Genomic DNA, 19,395 nt, shown 5'->3' with positions numbered 1-19,395 from the left:
AAGCTCTACTTGGAACCTTGTTAAGATCCAGCCATGCTAAATATGATTTTTTGCCATTTTTCAAGTGATCTTAAACTTTTGATCAGGACTGTCTGTGTAAGTGTGGGACCCATACTCCCAGACACTAAAGACTACAAACAGTAGTTTTTGCCGCTGGAGTATTTTTTTTTTTCTTTTACTAAAGACTGCTGTAGTATAACTCCCAACTTGAACTTGATGGACTTATGTCTTTTTTCGACTGTATTAACTATGTAACTTTTGAAAATCGTAAAGCGGGACAATATATGTACAGGTAGAAACCATACAGATAGTTTAGTAAGGTGCGTGAGCCATTTCACCTACTTCAGTGTGAGCTCACAATGCCGACAGTGAGGAAAGATCAGAGAAGGTAGGCCAGAAGAACAGGCTGAAGGGCAGAAAATGTAATGTACATAGAAAACTTTACCATATTTGTATTGCATATATATTGCAATAACATTTCATTTGAAATGGCCTACTAATTGCATAGTAATACTTTTTATGGGATGACTGTAATGGATTTTGTGATATGATGGATGTAATAAATGCTATTTTGAATGTGAAGAATCAGACTACATTTCTGTAGAACAAATTTTAAATATTTTATTTGACATTTATTGACTACAAGGATAAAAACATCTGATGTATGTTCGTTGCATGATTCAGAATTTTTAATAACTGCAAGGCACAGTAAAATACATTATGTATTATCAAATTTCAATAGCTTCTATTCCTGCAAAATGGTCTTCTTGATATTAAATATTAAGAAGTGAGGCCAAGCTTGCAAAGTGGTCTAATAACGTATCACCCTACAGGTCATTGACTGATGTCGTAATGTTAATGGAGTTGCAATCTTTTGTGCCTCCGGGTCTCTCTAATGTAGTTGGTTAATGTGCGTTGGTCAAAAGTACTGAGCAGTAAGTGACTGATCACTGACTTATCTTGGCATGACAAAGTGACATAAATGACAGGATCCTGATGAACAACAGACATTAAACTTTACATTATTGCAAGAGTGCTAGCCAGCATGATCTCCTGTGATACCGACAATTCCTGTGTAGTGTATCATTATCAACTCGAATATGAATGCTGGTGGGGTGGAATTGACAAAGGGGATGCAAAATTATTGCCTAAATTACAGCTCTGTTTCTTGGATGCAGAATATACCGTTTGGCACAACTAGTAATTTTCTTGTTGTCTCCACATGTGAAAATAGTGATTACTACACACAGCATGTGCCCACATCACAAGTTATTATTATCAAATTTCCGAACAAAAAAGTAAGGCAATTAGGATAACAATAGATATAACGCAGTGGAACATTTAAAATCCATATATAATTACTGCTTGCTCTAACTTTATTAACCAGGACCACTTTAACTGCACCGAGCCTCCCTGTGGTGCATTACATGATGGTGATGTTGGCAATATGGGTTCTTGACATCTATGGCAGGCACTATGGGCAGCATCTGATTAATGTGTGGCATGCACTCTGGCAGACATTTGATGAATCTATGGCAGGCAAATCTGGTGGACATCTGTGGCATTTTAGGACAAATCTTCAGCTGTGACATTTGATGTATTCCTACAGCAGATATTGTGAAGGACACCTCTAGTAGCATCGTTTGAGTTTTCTCTGGTTGGCACTTTGGTTAGGGGCAATCCCTGTGTCAGTTTTATATTTACTCTATAGATATAGAATCTGAGTAATTTTGACAAAGTTCATACTGTGATGGCTATATAACAGGGTTACAACATCTCCAAAATAACAGTCTTCCCAGGGACTTACACCTATCAGACAACGGGTGGATATCCTAGCGATATGCCCCCATTGTCTGAGATGACACCACCCCTTAGATCCTGCAAGGTTCCCCAGCACACAACACCGGACACCACCTTTCACACACTCCTTGGCTAGGCTTATGCTCCCTTCCCTGTGGCTTCGCTTTCCCCCAGATTTCCCCAGTTTATACAAATCCTGATACAGCACTCTATTCTATAGGATCCCACCCTTATCTGCTGGGACTCCTACTGTACCTATGCTAGGACTATTCACACCCACTGCTCAGCAACTACAGAGTTAGAGTCCATTCACACGTCCGCAAAATGGGTCCGCATCCGTTCCGCTATTTTGCCGAACGGGTGCAGACCCATTCATTTTCAATGGGGCCGGAATGTGCTGTCCGCATCTGCATTTGCGGATCCGCAATTCCGCTTCTGTTTCCGCAAAAAAATAGATCATGTCCTACTCTTGTCCCCAATTACAGACAAGATTAGGCATTTTCTATTATAGTGCCGGCGATTTGAGGTCCACAAATTGCGTAATGCACATTGCAAGTGTCCGTGTTTTGCGGATCCGCAAAACACTTACGGACGTGTGAATGGACCCTTACCAACTCAGGTATTCTGCAGCCGAGCCAATTCACTGCTTTACACACAGTAGATTACAATACTAAAGACAGCACCTATTAAACTTAATGATTTAATAAGATGCAACAATAGAGCATAGAAATTACGGTTACAGAAAAAACAAATATAGATAAAAGAAAAAGGAATTACATAAAAACTAAACTCAAATCCATAAATGATGTGGTTCAGGTATTCCTACCAGTGGAGTTTGATATTTAGTTCTTATAGTTCTTTATCCAGGGAGATGTGTTCATGTGTTATATCATGGCTCCATGCACATACTCTCTGCCCACATATATGGGTTTTTTAAAGCTTTGCCTGGGCAAACAAACCTTAAAATTCTATAGGCCAATCATATGGTTAAAAGCTAATGTTATCTGATGTGTCCTGCCCTCCGGCCAGTCCATTTGGTGACGATTAAATGATTTCAGGCTCATTTTCAGGCTCTTGAGACAAAGGCAAGATGGAGCCTAGAAATCCAACAATCCTCCACTCACTTTGCCCAGTCTCAGAAAGGAATGTGAGGTCATAAACCAGCAGAAGGTTGGTTCCTCACACTCTACAAGTCAGCTATTAACCCTTTAAAAAAATCAGGCATGAATATGGAAAACACAAAGAGTCAATTACGAATGTCATATGTTTGTCACATAATGGTAAAAAGTACTATATATAGTGCATTGCAGTCTGCTGTATATGAGGTTGCGTAGCCGCAGACAGACCAGAGTGTCCTTGCCGACCACTGTCTACCACCGAAATGCCCACAATAGACGCATAAGCATTAGAACTGGACCATGGATCAATGGAAGAAGGTTGCCTGGTCCTATCAGTCACATTTTCTTTTAGATAATATGGACAGCAGGGTGCATGTGAAGTCACTTACCTGAGACGAGATGGCAGCAAGATACACAATGGGAAGAAAGCAAGCTGACAAAGGCGGTGTGATGCTTTGGGCAATGTTTTGTTGGGAAACCTTGGGTCTTGGCATGTTAATGCAGACCGAACACTATGCAAATTACACGACTTAAAAAAAAAAACGTTACTTGCAGGGAACCTCCACTGTGCTTCACTGCTACCTGCAGACAATGGTTATTGTACCATACTCCAGCACTTTGGTGAACAAACTGCCCTCTTTTAGAGCCAAATATTTCATATTTTGACTCATCAGTCCAGAGCACCTGTTGCTATTTTATGCAAACCATTTCTTATGTTTTCATGCAAAATTGAGTTGCTTGGTGTTGTTTTCACTATTGTTTCACAATTCTTCCAAGACCACTTCTAGCCAGACTTCTCCAAACAATAGATGGGTGTATTTGGGTCCCACTGGTCTCTTCCACTTCTGAACTGATGGCACTGCTGGACATCATCCAATTTCTAAGAGAAGCAAGGACGATGTGCATTTCAGCAAATGGAATGGAGGATTTGGTCAGGATTAATGGTGTTCCCAGTGCTAAGAAATACAGGCAAATACTTATCCATCATGCAATATCATCAGGCAAGCAGCAAGACGATGACCTCAAACATACAGCCAAAGTCATTAAGAACTATCCTCAGCTGAAAGAAGAACAAGGAGTTCTGGAAGTGATGGTATGGCCCCCACAGAGCCCTGATCAACATTATCGAGTCTATCTGGGATTACATAAAGAAGGATTTGAGCAAGCCTACATTTACAGAAGATCTGTGGTTAGTTCTCTAAGATGTTTGCCAAAAATCACACCAAACCAGTACTGTGTATATATATATATATATATATATATATATATATATATACACACACACACACTTTTTAACTGTCCCTAGTTACTAGATAAAAATAGAATCTCCAAAATAATTAGCTCCATGCAAAATGTTAAACAGTACAGAGTACTTAAGCTGGTTTAGAAAAAATAGGCACATCACGCTCATGTTTAATTGGAAAAAAATAGGTCAATCTTAGATACAGAATGATGGGGGGAATGTTTGCAAATAACAAGCCTGGTAATCACACCCTGTGTCACTAAGAAGATCCCATGGCTATCAGGATAATACCTTACTTAAATTAAATTGACATCCAGTTACTAAGGAGCAATTAATGTATTCATCATATAATGTATAGTAAATAGTAATTGTGCTTAACGACATTTTCAACTACAGTATTTTTGGAACATTAAACATGCATCATGGGAAATCTCTGACTCATTTGTTTCAAATGCAAGGTCAATAAAGTATGCCAGGTGGCAGCAATGAGACACATTTCTTCATCACTAGCATGAAAAACTGCAAATAAATGTTAAAGCAAAAAAAAAATCTGTGAGCATGCACAGTATGATTCATGTGCATACACACAGACATACGTACTTACATATGACATAGGTACATGCACATACTAACATGCTGAAAATACAATAACGAGCAAAAGGGTAACAATGTTTGAAACTTTTCACTTTCAGGCTTCATATATCACCATTTACTACAGCTTTGAACGTGAGACTACCATAATTTTATAGACAATTATCTTGGCTATCTCATATATAAGTTGGACTTACAACTATTTAGCAAATGATTAGTTATGCAGATCGTTGTCATGTATCTGCATTGTTACTGTTTTGCTCCTAAAATAGTAAATTTAAATTTGCATTATTTTGTAAGTATTTTGTAAATCCATCTTTGGCATTTAACACTGCCCAAATCCTTGTGGGCATGCTCTCAATCAGATTCAAGCATTTCTCAACCTAAATCTGTTCCCAGGTCTCTTCTACACATTCCCAATATTGGTGTATACTGGTCGACTCACTTATGCATATAGCTTTTTCTTCAACTACAAGTGTTCAATTGGGTTGAGGTCTGGGCCCAATCCAGCTACTCTATTTCACTGTCATTGAACCATTTCTTTGCCAGTCTTGACGTATGCTTTGGGTTGTCCTGCTGGAACACTTTGTCGTCCTTTTCATACCCATGGTACTTGGTCAAGTATTCAGTGGTCAAATACTTTTTTTGCAAACTCGAACCGACGCTTCTTCTGATGATATTGAAGTCGAGGCTACTTCACCTTTTTTCATGTGAAGAAGCCATTATTCCAGGTTGCGAAATGTGCGCCGCACGGTGCTTGCATGGATGTCTTTGATCTCGCTATTATGAAGCACATGAGCCACTTCCATTGCCATGTTTATTGCGCCAGAACTGATAGACCTTGTGATGGCCGACTTGTTGACTCTGATATTTTGCCAAGACGTCCACCTCTTGACTTTGGAATGGATGGATGGATTTATTTAATTTCATATTCTTCCAACTATCATACCACTCACATGATGCAGTTTGGCAATATTCTTGACCGAGATACTGCTATCCATGAGCTGGATGATGCTGTTTCTCTTTTCCTGGATTCAAACCAGTGACCTTTTGCTTGGGAAACCTAATAACACACTGAGCTATTAGGAAATGTGAGATCAGTAACAATGCAGTTACATTACAAGAATCTGCATAACTAATCATATGCTAAATAGTTGCAAGTCCAATTTATGTATGAGATAGCCAATATAAGTGTCTATAAAATGATAGTAGTCTCACTTTCAAAGCTGTAGTGGATGGTGAGATATGGAGCCTGAAAGTCAAAAGTTCCAAACATTTTTACCCTTTGGCTCGTCAGTGTATGAAACAAGGTTATGGAATATTATATCCTGATTTGACTGATGGAGACTTATGCCTCACATTCTTTGAGTTGCCATGACTAATAGGGCAGAAGGAAGGAGTGTTATTCTCCAACACCAATAGAGTTATAACCTGAAGATCCCGAGTCTGAAAGCAAAATCTATACCAGGGTCCCCACCTACCATCTGCCATTTATAATATGAGTGTATGCTTATATGACAAAGAAGCCTTTGGACCTCCACAGGCACCAAGGCCTTGGTCTGACTGCTATCTCTGCACTAGCGGCAGAGGCAATATTCGAATTTGCAATATTTTGTGAATATTTGGTAGAATATTTATCACATATTCGCGAATTCGAGATTATTTTCTTGATCGCGAAAAATCTGCAATGTAATATTCGCGTAATACGTGCGAAATAGAGGCGTGGGTCACTATAGCTAAATTTTTCAAGTTGCTAGAAGTTTCCTGAGACTGTAGAAAATGGTTGGCACGGCAGAACATTACAATAGCTTTATATGCAGATGGAGTGCTCCAATATATTCGCGATTGCGAAATCGGCAGTAATGATGCAAATATTTTGGTGCAATACGTGCAACTTCACATTTTAACAGGTCTGACTACATATTACTGATTGGTGCACTAAGTATTGTTGAGAACTTGTGACATCACAGCACTATGTCTGTAGCATGTATGTATGGACAGCTAAACTATATCACTATCTAACCTACACTGATTATCTCCCACTAACTATCTGCATTATATATATATATATATATATATATATATATACACTAACTATCTAATGTAATGACAGTAAAGCAGAGAGCACGGCAATAACACTGCTGTCTCTCTCAGATCTGCAAAATACTGCAGTCAAGGGCTGTTGGCTATAAGCTGTGCGCTGCGATTGGCCAGCGCTGCAGCAAGGGCCACGCCTCATACAAAAAATCCGTCCAGTACAACAGAGGGAGCTGCAGACACCGGAGCCTATACCGGGCGAACGGAGCGGAGCCCAGACATACTAGTAAGTGCAGGGGGACCCCTGGGCGCCGCTCTGCCCACAGGTATAGTTAGTTTTTTGTTTGTAAACTAGTGAAAGGTCCTCTTTAAGGACATTAGTCAATGGATCGGTACAACCTTTGACTATTTATTGTACATTGCTATCTTGAGCACGCTGATGAGTTTTTTTCTGCCATATTCTGAGTTGATTTTCTGATTTTTTATCTCCAAATATAATTCTACTGTCATTTTCAGACGCTACATGGGTTGTCCAGGTTCTAACAATGTGCCTCCCTCCCTTCCAGCTAGAGGGACCTGGGGAAGAAATTGTCTAAAAATGCACAGTCCCTTTACGGTCAAGGTGATACTCTAGTGGAACACAATTAGTGTTCTTATGATGTTGAGGCAAAGAAGATTGTGGGAGATATTCTTATGGTGAGAACAGCATGATTTGGTTACTGAAGGGAAAGTAGTTAGATGTGATTGCATGCCTAATGGGGTTGTCCAGGTTTTTTAAATCCACCCCCCTTAATTAATACTCAACGGGCCCAATTGTTCTGTTCTAGCTTCCTGGCACTTGGGTTGTCTTCACTGGACTTACAGTCTCTATCTAGCAACTTCCTAAATGGATGGGGTCACATGCATCACTGCGGCCAATAACTGGCATTAGTTGTGACAAGTTCCCAAGTGACATATCACTGCTGTGTCACTTGAAGTTTGGGTTCACATCACCTTACAAAGTATACATTTTCAAGAATCCTCCTTTGTTAAAAGGTTCTCCTGAAGATAAATTGATCAAAGGTTCTCCAGATTCTTAGTTTCCAGCAAGTGTTCGGTTTACATAAAGCATTATACAGATTTAACAAATATTAATAAACTGTCCATGTAATGTACATCAATAGCAGTCCTCCAGAGCTGGAGATGCTCTTTGTAGTAACTTTCAATGTTGGTTTATTTATCAAATGAGAGACTCTATTATTAATTCGTAGGTAAAGTTTCTTACAGAATGACTTTGGCACTCCAGAATAGGTACTGGACAGATGATTGTGCTGCTGTAGTCCAATTTCCGAACTACCAGAGCAAGTAATATATCCAATAGATAAGGCGGAAATGTTTTCTACCGTTATACAATGTAAACAATGGAGGAAGTAAGAGTGCCTCTCTAGGTTCTGAGGACCACTACATTATTGTCTTTTTGTCATGTTAGGCTAGTTTTGTCCCCCCCCACTAATATTAATGCTCTTATTAGTGCCCCCAGTATTAGTAATGCCCCATTAGTGCCCCCTAGAATTACTAATGCACCCTTCTCTTCTCTGTGCAAAAAAACCCTCACCTCCTCCATTTGATCGTGCCGCGGTAAACACTCACTGCTCACTGGAAGCTCAGGACAAGACCTGTGCTCCAGCGTGATAAACACACAAAAAACCCCACAGCTGATTGCAGGTGGATTTTCTGCATAAAAATCTATAACATGTGCAGGTAGTCTTAGGGTACTTTCACACTTGCGGCAGAGGATACGGCAGGCAGTTCCGTCGCTGGAACTGCCTTCCAGATCCGGCAATATGGACGTTAACTGATGGCATTTGTCAGACAGATTAGGATCCTGATCCATATGAAAAATGCATTGAAATGCTGGATCCGTCTCTCCAGTGTCATCCGGAAAAACTGATCCGGCATTTATTTATTTCACATTTTTTTCGGCCTGAGCATGCGCAAACTGCAATGCCAGATAGGTTTTTCCGGGGAACTCAGGGCCGGATCCTGCATTAATGCATTTCAATGGGAAAAAATGCCAGCAAGTGTTTCAGAATTTTGGACGGAGATAAAACCGCAGCATGCTGCGGTATTATCTGCGTCCTGAAAAGTCAAAAAGACTGAACTGAAGACATCCTGATGCATCCTGAACGGAATTCTCTCCATTCAGAATGCTATAGGATAAAACTGATCAATTCTTTTCCGGTATTGATCCCCTAGGATGGAACTCAATGCCGAAAAAGAATAACGCTTGTGTGAAAGTGCCCTTAGTTGTGTTTAGGCATTAAGGTATACGGTATATGTAGAATACTTACTGGCTGGATACATGTCCAAAAGTGAATGGCATTTGCACAGGTGCAAATGACTAATCATGAGTAAATGCAATAATTTAACATATGCAGGCTGCATAGGGGATGATGCCTAAAGAACTTTAACCTTGAAGTGACATGACTTCTGAAAGAGGCAAAAACTGACATATATAGAATGCGTTTTCCCTAGGAAATATAACATATGTTGTTAATCTGTTTAGAATTGTTAAAAATAAGCTGTCACAGTTTGATGGTAGCTGTTATTGTAATGATGATCAACACGTTCATTATACTAAACTGAGGCAATAAATATTCAGCATTAAACATAGTGTTGATCGCGAAAATTCTAATTGCTAATTTTTATCGCAAATATTAGCCCTTCCAGAATTCACGAATATAGTGCTATATCTTAGTAATAGCGAATATTCTAGATTTTGGTTCATCAGTACCTATGATCCCTCACTGCTTCTTGCTTGTGGGCCAATGAGAAGGCTGCAATATCTTTGGCTTTAGGAGTAGTGCTGATCGCAAATTTTTGTATAGAATTTTTCGATTGCCGATTTTAGCAATCCAGAAAATAATGACGAGGTCACGAATTCTCGAATATATGATGACTATTCAATACTAGAGAAGGGTTGTTGATCCAGGGAGTTATTCTGATTGCCTCATTGGAGTCGGGAAGGAATTTTCCCCCCTTAAGTGGGGAAAATTGGCTTGTACCTCACAGGAGTGTTTCACCTTCCTCTGGATCAACTTGCAGGATGACAGGACGAACTGGATGGACAGGTGTCTTTTTTCAGCCTTATATACTATGCTACTAAATATTAGCGAAATATCGCAAATTCGAATATTGCCCCTGCCGCTTATCACTGATTAGACATAAGCATGAGAAGAGCTTCTGAAACTTTTTTTAACCCCTTGGCTATGTTGATATACATGTATGGTATATATCAGGGCATTAAATATGGCACCCACTAGGAGTAAGAACAGGCATTTAAGCCGGCGAGCGGCTGTCCTATTACACAGCACACATGCACAAGCCGTGTCTGTGATTGAAAAAACTTTGATCACAGACAACGGACCTCTCTAATGCTGTGGTAAATTGTAACAAAGGCATCTGAGTGGTCATTTAGTTGAGAGGGGGCTCCCTCAAATGACCGATCTCTCCCCAACCTGCAACAAGATTGCAGGAGACATTTTGCTACTATAGTAGCCAATGGTATTCTGAAGGATACCAGAAGAGATGAGCAAAGTTTAGAAAAATTAGATTCAGACAATTTGCTGAAGTTCTTCAATAATTTTGATTTGATCGCGTTAAATCTGGTATACCCAAGCCACTCTGCCTAATCATATGCATCCTACTGTGACCCAATCTCAGTGTGAAGGCTTGGAACTGAAACTGCAGGGACAGTGCAGGAAGAGGGTATTGCTGTGTGCATTACGTTCTAGTGCATCCACATTAATGGTTCTGTAGGTACTGTGCCATCAGTATTACAGGCAGTTGTAATTTATCGCCATCTACATCACTGTGCAGGGCACCAAGATTCATAGCTAATCCCTTCTGTTATCTGTGGAATTACTGTGCGTCAGTATTACAGGTAAATAAAAGTATCAGGTCTTATTTATCGCCATGGACTTAAATGTGCAGTGCCCCAAGATTCAAGTGGTGCCCCCAATTACAGATTCTGTCACGAGATTTGAGGCCTATAACCTAAACATATGGCCAGGTCCCTACTAATACGCTGAATCCGAAACTGACCTTATTAAATGTGCCTGTGGCTCTATTAGCATATAAAACATGTTTTTATAACCTGTCATTCACGTACCTAATGTGCCCAAGGGGACGCCTTCCCACTAGAAATCGCCGCCCTCCCTTTCAATAGAGCCGCCTCCCTCACCTCAGCACCGCCTCCCTCACCTCAGCGCCGCCTCCAAAATCGTCCGCTCTCCTCAGCCAGATCCCGTGCGGCTGTGAGAGGATGGCTGCAATAGGGCGGTCAAGGCAGGTTTGAGCGAAGTGCGCCGGCCAGCGCATGCGCACTTCGCTCAACGAGACCGCTGCCAGGAGTCCGCACGGGCGCATCAGGTTATACCTAGTGCGCACGCGCAGGATCTGGCTGAGGAGAGCGGACGATTTCGGAGGCGGCGCTGAGGTGAGGGAGGTGGCGATGAGGTGAGGTAGACGGCTCTATTAAAAAGGGAGGGCGGCGATTTCTAGTGGAAAGGCGGCACTGGGCACCAGACGGAGATGGCTGCAGCCAGACACCCTGCATGAAGAGACGTCCCCTTGGACACCTTAGTTAGGTGAATGACAGGTTATAAAAACCTGTTTTATGTGCTAATAGAGCCACAGGCACATTTAATAAGGTCAGTTTCGGATTCAGCGTATTAGTAGGGACCTGGCCATATGTTTAGGTTATAGGCCTCAAATCTCGTGACAGAATCCCTTTAACATCACTGTTTATGTTTCCGTTCTTCTGATTCATCAGAAGAACATAAAACAAACAAAAATACTTTATTGAGCCTGTTTAACAATTTTGAAAAACATATGCTTGATGAAATACAGCACCACCTGGATGCAACATTTGTTGAGATATATCTGAATGAACAGATTGTACCACGTGGTCTTAGATTACATTTTGAAAACACCTTCAAAAAGGACATTGACTTTTGTAATGAATGGGACACCTATCTGCTTGAATGTGCAAAAGGTTTAGTGAAGAGATTAATAGAAAAACGGAAATCTCTTTATCTTAACCTAAGCAATAAAATTAATGAATGCCACATGGAACTGAACAAATACAGATCCCATTTCTCACTTATCAAGTTTGATCGGATGATCACAACAAGAATTTTATCTTATGAAAAATAAATTATAAATAAGAAAAGTGGAAAATTGGCTAGGGATAGACTAGATTTCACAACCAATAACATCAAATATTGGCTGAAATCCACCACTAGGGAAGGGACTAGTTTGAATTCAATATATCAGACCGCAAATCAAAATGGCACCAACACACCGAATATAGACCTCAAAAATCAAACCCAGCAGCATATAAGTCCAAATAACAAATACAAAAAAAAAAAAAACACACGAAAAGCCACACACATAACACACATACAGTATAAACAGCAATAAATACAAGAACAATCAGGGACCACAACTAACCATATATCACAACAATCCATTCTGAAACAAATCACCAAAACACCAAATTTGAGCAAAACAAAAAAGCTATCTTACCATTCAACACAAGTACCTCGCGGGAAACCAACAATAACACACCCATCAATCAAAAGTCAAAACATGCACACACTCCACTCAACAATACTAATTTCTCTATCAATACATCTGATCTAGAATTTCATACCCCATTACCAACTCTGGCTAATACAACTCCACCTTCCAACAATCAGATGTTACACAAAAGCCTGGCCTCTATTTTTGACCTAGAGATTTGGCGGAATGTGCACCACTTAACCTACCCCCAACACAGTTTTCCGTCTACCCAAACTCCTCCTCTCCTACCCAAACTCCTACACTTACATCTCCTATACCTTCCATTGCTTCCGATTTGGAAGCAGACTCTCTCACCACCAGTCAGAATCATACCCCGCCAAGAGCAGTGACCCACAGCGGATCAGGAGTAAGATTCCTTGGGCTTCCTCCTCATCGGTCACCAACTAACATCACCAATTTCAGTCTAGTCACCCCTGCTGAACATCTAAACACTGAACTCTCCACTTCGGTTTCTTTTTTAGCATTATCCCCCCTTCTAACCCCCACCATGACTTATCCAATTCTAAAAAGTCCAAGGACCACAGCCATAACCAATTTCTTTCATCCATTGGGCCACAAACTAGGAAAAAGAAAAAATGCAGAAGAGGACATGGGGGGGGGGGGGGTCATCAGAAGCAACAAGAAAACAAGAAAAGATCTCACAGTAAAACCCAATCTGACTCTTGGCATCTTCAAGTTATCTAACCATACACTAACCAAGAACAAAGTTTCTCTATTAGCGAAAGGTCTCTCCTTTTATCCATCCTCAAAAATTGACAAATTCCGTCTATTTCTGGACCTAAACCATTTTATCAAACCATTTTATCAGAAAACTTACTATAAAAAGACATTTTGAAATAGTAGATAAGATGCAAGGAGGAATGATGACTAAAAAACCCTTGCCTTTGATCACCCCAGATAAAGATATCCCCGAATTCATCTCATCAGGACTCAAACAGCCATCCAACTTTTACCCAACTCATTATAAAGGTAATTTAATTGATACCTTTTACTCAGTCATGTCCGAAGAATTTCATTAAATTAACGATGAACCCACTATTAAACACAACCTCAAACCATTCGAGAAAATTGCTCTAAGGAAACTCCAAACCAATAAAAACATTGTCATCCGAAATGCAGATAAAGGGGGAGGAATAGTCATTCAGAATAGAGATGACTATATTAGAGAGGCGACAAGAATTCTATCCGACAAGGACTATTACATTCCCCTCCATAATGATCCCTCTATACAAGAAAAAGAAAAATTCCTTACACTAATAAAATCAGCATCCCACGTACTTGACAAAAAAAAAAGAAAAAGAATACATTCTAGTAAAGGAATCCACCCTTTTCATGTTCTATCACCTTCCGAAAATTCACAAAGATTTAAAAAATCCTCCAGGCCGACCTATAATCTCTGGAGTCTCATCCCTCTCCCGAAACCTATTCCACTATATAGATACATTTCTGCAGAAACATGTAATTAAAGGGGTTCTGCGCCTTCATTTAACTGATGATCTATCCTCTGGATAGATCATCAGCTTCTGTTTCAATAGTTTTTATTGGTTTAGTATCAATAAAAGATAATAGAGGACAATAAAATGCAGTTCCACCTGCTAAACATTGCGGATGGAAGAAACTATATGTTTGTCTTTACAGCATGAGACAAACAGACAAGTGGATAATATTATTATAGTAAAGACGCATTATCAAGATTATTAACAGTTTCCTCAAATATACCTTATTCTGGTCTATATGAATTGCTATGAATGAGGGATGGTAAAATTCCCAAGAGGAAAATACAGTATGACAGCGAAACAATAAAAAAATAAATAAAAGAACAGGGTTATATAGTTCCACCTATATTGATAAAAGTTGGAGTTTTAGTTCGGTTGATCTTATGGATCTAGTAGATTGGCGTAGACTGTAGACCTCCATGGCACCCAAGTTTTATAGTATTTGGCAGATGTATTATTATATCATCAGCTTCTGATCGGCGGGGGTCTGACACCCGGGACCCCCGCCGATCAGCTGTTTGAGAAGGCAGCGGCGCTCCAGCAGCGCCGCTGCCTTCTCACTATTTACCGCCGGGCCGCCCGCCCACTGACGTCACGACTTGTATCAACTAGAGTGGGCGCGGCTAAGCTCTATTCACTTGAATGGAGCTTAGCCACGCCCACTCTAGTTGATACAAGTCGTGACGTCAGTGGGCGGGCGGCCCGGCGGTAAACAGTGAGAAGGCCGCGGCGCTGCTGGAGTGCCGCTGCCTTCTCAAACAGCTGATCGGCGGGGCTCCCGGTTGTCGGATCCCCGCCGATCAGAAGCTGATGATCTATCCAGAGGATAGATCATCAGTTAAATGAAGGTGCAGAACCCCTTTAAGCTTGCATCCTATCTAATGGACTCCACGGCCCTCATAATACAATTAAAAGATATAAAATGGAATGAGGAATACCAATGGCTCACCCTGGATGTCTCATTCCTATATTCCAAGATTTCACATGACCTGGGAATCAAGTGTACATCCAAATTTCTCAATGGGGACCCCACTATTCCTGTAGAACAAAAAGATTTCATCCTTAGAGGGATTCAGTTTATCCTCACCCACAACGTGCTCCAATTTCAAGACCGGATCTATAAACAAATACGGGGGACCGCTATGGAGACTATAGACCGAGCTTCACAAATCTCTTCATGGGGGATTTTGAGGAGCTATATATATATATACACAAGTCACACTTTTGGGAAGGTAACATAGTCTATTATAAACGGTACATCGACGATCTGGTCAAATTTTGGAGACGGGATCAAACAAGCATATAAAGATTTATCTCCCATTTAAAGTTAAACAACTGGGGAATATCTTTCATAGGGACACATGACCCCGAAAAAATAGAATTTTTGTATCTTGAGATTTCTTCTAGGAGGGAAGACATACTAACAAAAACATTTTGTAAAAAAAGTCAATAGCAATAGTTATCTTAACTATGCCAGTACACATTTCAATGAATGGAAGCAGAACATACCTTTCAGACAATTTAAAAGGATTAGACACAATTGTACACTGGAAGATGACTTCAAACAACAGAGCACAATTTTATCGACCAAATTTCATGAGAAGGGCTCTCCTATGAGTATAGTTTCTGTAGCACAAGAAAAGGCAGCCAGTCTAACACAGCTTGAGTGCTTCAAATCCAAACAAAAACAAAACGGTAAAATCCAAAACTACCAGTGCAACTTCATCACTACCTACGATCAGGGACACAACAAGGTTAGATCCATTTTAACCAAACACTGGCACATTCTCAAGAAGGATCCTTTCCTTAATAAATTAATACCTGACAGCACCAGTGTTGACATATAGAAGAGCACGTACATTGAAAAATATATAGGCTCCAAGCAAGAGAAACCTCAAGCAAGAAAGATGAAGCCAAAAATAACCAACAAAATGGCAGCTGGAAATGTAAACAACCTAGATGCTTATGCTGTGCAACAATCTGTCAAGCGTCATCCTTTGTGAATAGAAGCGATGAGACCTCCTATCCAATATCCACAAAACTAGATTGTAACTCCATGCATGTCGTCTATGTATTGTAATAATCCTGTAACTTAACCACTACAGGACCGCCGCACGCAGGATTGCGTCTTTGTGGCGGCCCTGTTATTCCTCCTGGACGCGCATGGGCTTCATCTCCCGAGACGCGAGATTTCCTGTGATTTTTTTTAACCCCTAAAAGGTATATTAGACGCTGTTTTGATAACAGCGTCTAATATACTTGCTACCTGGTCCTCTGGTGGTCCCTTTTGCTTAGATTGACCACCAGAGGACACAGGCAGCTCTGTAATAAGTAGCACCAAACACCACTACACTACACCCCCCCTGTCACTTATTAACCCCTTATTAACCCCTGATCACCCCTTATTAGATTCCCTGATCACCCCCCTGTCATTGATCACCCCCTGTCATTGATCACCACCCTGTAAGGCTGGCTCCATTCAGAGGTCCGTATGTGTTTTGCGGATCCACGGATCCATGGATCGGATCTGCAAAACACATACGGATGTCTGAATGGAGCCTTACAGTGGGGTGATCAATTACATATAGCCCATATAGACTCCCTGATCACCCCCCTGTTATTGATCACCCCCCTATAAGGCTCCATTCAGAGGTCCGTATGTGTTTTGCCTTACAGGGGGGTGATCAATGACAGGGGGGGCGGATCCACGGATCCATGGATCGGATCTGCAAAACACATACGGATGTCTGAATGGAGCCTTACAGGGGGGTGATCAATTACATATAGCCCATATAGACTCTCTGATCACCCCCCCTGTCATTGATCACCCCCCTGTAAGGTTCCATTCAGACGTCCATATGTGTTTTGCGGATCCATGGATCCGTGGATCCGCAAAACACATACGGACCTCTGAATGGAGCCTTACAGGAGGGTGATCAATGACAGGGTGGTGATCACCCCATATAGACACCCCATAAGGCTCCATTCAGAATTTTTTTGGCACAAGTTAGCGGAAATTATTATTATTATTTTTTTTTTCTTACAAACTTGTGACAAAATGTGACCCCACATGTGACCCCATTTTGGAAAGAAGACACCCCAAGGTATTTTGTGAGGGGCATGGCGAGTTCATGTAAAATTAAATTTTTTGTCGCAAGTTAGCGGAAAGGGAAACTTTGTGAGAAAAAAACAAAAAAAAACAATTTCCGTTAACTTGTGCCAAAAAAAAAAAAATTCTATGAACTCGCCATGCCCCTCACGGAATACCTTGGGGTGTCTTCTTTCCAAAATGGGGTCACATGTGGGGTATTTATACTGCCCTGGCATTTTAGGGGCCCTAAAGCGTGAGAAGAAGTCTGGAATCCAAATGCCCGATTCCTTCACTGCTGGTTGCTTGAATGTAGTCTTGTGCATGCCCATGCTCTTGTGTGCCTGAGCATTGAGCTCATAGCGGAGTGGAACAGACACAGCGCAGGCACTGCAGGTACAGGGTGCACACACAAGACTACATTCATGCATTCCAGTAGTGAAGGAAATCCTATCAATCAAACCCTAAGGAGAGAAAAAGGGGACGGGGTGCGCTTGACTTCAGGCGAGAAAGCCGCTGCCCCCTTGACTTCAAGACTATTGTTTACATAGAGTGGCCAGTAAAATAAAAGTATTTTTTCATATTTTTGGCACATTATACAGAAAAGACACAGACACCTTTATAGTCATGCTACAGGCGGCAATAAGGTACTGCTGGCGGTTTAATATGCATTTTCTAGGTGACAGGTTCCCTTTAAGTCTGTATGGCCTAAACAAGGATTTCAAAATCAACCTGTAAGCCCCCCGGTTCCCTAGATCCATTCGCTACCAGTTTCTAGCAAGCACTTTAATATACACACAATCTAACCCATTATCGTTTTTTATCACAATTTTTATCTCATTTTTTTATAACCCCTGTTCGCAAAGTACATTACAAATTTTACAAACATCCCTATTCATGTGATCATAATTTTACTACTGTGTCTTAAGAGCATACTACACATTTTTGTAATCAGTTTGAAGTGTCATCTGCTTTTTAAGATCATGTCTTAGTATCGTCAATGTCTTAGGATCATATCTTAGTATCATCTATTTTATATAATTATGATTTTAATGCCAGCTCCTTTTTATTGTTCTTCCATCACGTTATACCAGTTTCTTTAATACCTGTTTCCATTTTATTACCTGTTTCAATTTCATTTGCAACATCCACTTTCTCTACTTAAATTACAAGCGATTAATACATTGTGTATGAGATTTAGGGCATAGTAATGTTACCTATGATCTGTATAAGTCCCCCCTAATCAGAGAGATACACATGACAGATATGACTCATAGGCCATCTGTGCCCCCATCTGATATTAATGTTATCCATAATTTTTTACGCATCCCATCTTTTCCTCCTTATTTCCCCGTGCCCGTGCCCCGTGCGTTCCCCGGCACAATGTCCTCCCCCTGAGCACCAGTGAACATAGTGCTAAAAAGGCAGCCCTAATACCAGCTAGCAAGCCTACCACTTATCATAGACACCAGTATATCCGACCGAACCACTTACTATAATCATGCCCCCGACACACCCTCCCCAAGTACAGGCCACCGCACCACTAATCTTAGTCACGCTCCCCCCTCCCAGTACAATCGATAAAGAAATCGGCCAGCACTCACTCCAAATTGCACGCTGCACGGGAGAGGAGCAACCTCTAGCGAACAATGGAAAAACAAATCCCAGCAGCTGTGTTTTTGCACAGGTTTCCAGAAAAAGTTCCTATAACCAGGACACGTTTTGGCATACAAGCCTTTCTCAACAGGTACCTGTTGAGAAAGGCTTGTACGCCGAAACACCCCCTCCCAGTACAGGCTTTTGTCCCTCCCCAGATTTCCTTAAGATCAGGCATCCTCAAACTGCGGCCCTCCAGCTGTTGCAAAACTAAAACTCCCAGCATGCCCAAACAGCCTACAGGTATCAGCCTACAGCAGGGCATTGTGGGAGTTGTAGTTTTAAAACAGCTGGAGGGCCGCGGTTTGAGGATGCCTGCTTAAGACCATGACTACGACCACGTGATCGGCACTCCACAACCCCATACTACCTTCCGCAGCCTCCTGCTTAGCCATGGAAACGGTCACGTGGTCGGGATCCCGCGACCACGTTACCATTGCCATAATCTTATTCCTCCTCCCCATACCACCTCCTGTAGCCTCCTGCTCAGCCACGTGACCCGTACCATGATCGCATTTCTCCTCTCCCTCTATGAGAAAGTGAGCCTGCACAAGAGTCACGTGGTCGCAATAGTTGTGATAGTGCGACTGAGGCTTTTCTTACATCTACTGTCATAAGTCCGGCCACTCCACTACCTCCAAGCTAGCAGCTCCCCTCATTTATCTCTGGCCCGCCTCCTATAGAAAATACTCCCTCCCCTCTCTATCTAGATCCAGAGTATATGTCACGTGACCAGGAATA

The sequence above is a fragment of the Bufo gargarizans genome, chromosome 4 (assembly GCF_014858855.1).
Source record: "Bufo gargarizans isolate SCDJY-AF-19 chromosome 4, ASM1485885v1, whole genome shotgun sequence".
In the NCBI taxonomy this organism is placed as follows: domain Eukaryota; kingdom Metazoa; phylum Chordata; class Amphibia; order Anura; family Bufonidae; genus Bufo; species Bufo gargarizans.
The sequence above is the reverse complement of the archived record's forward strand: the minus strand, read 5'-3'. Positions refer to the sequence as shown.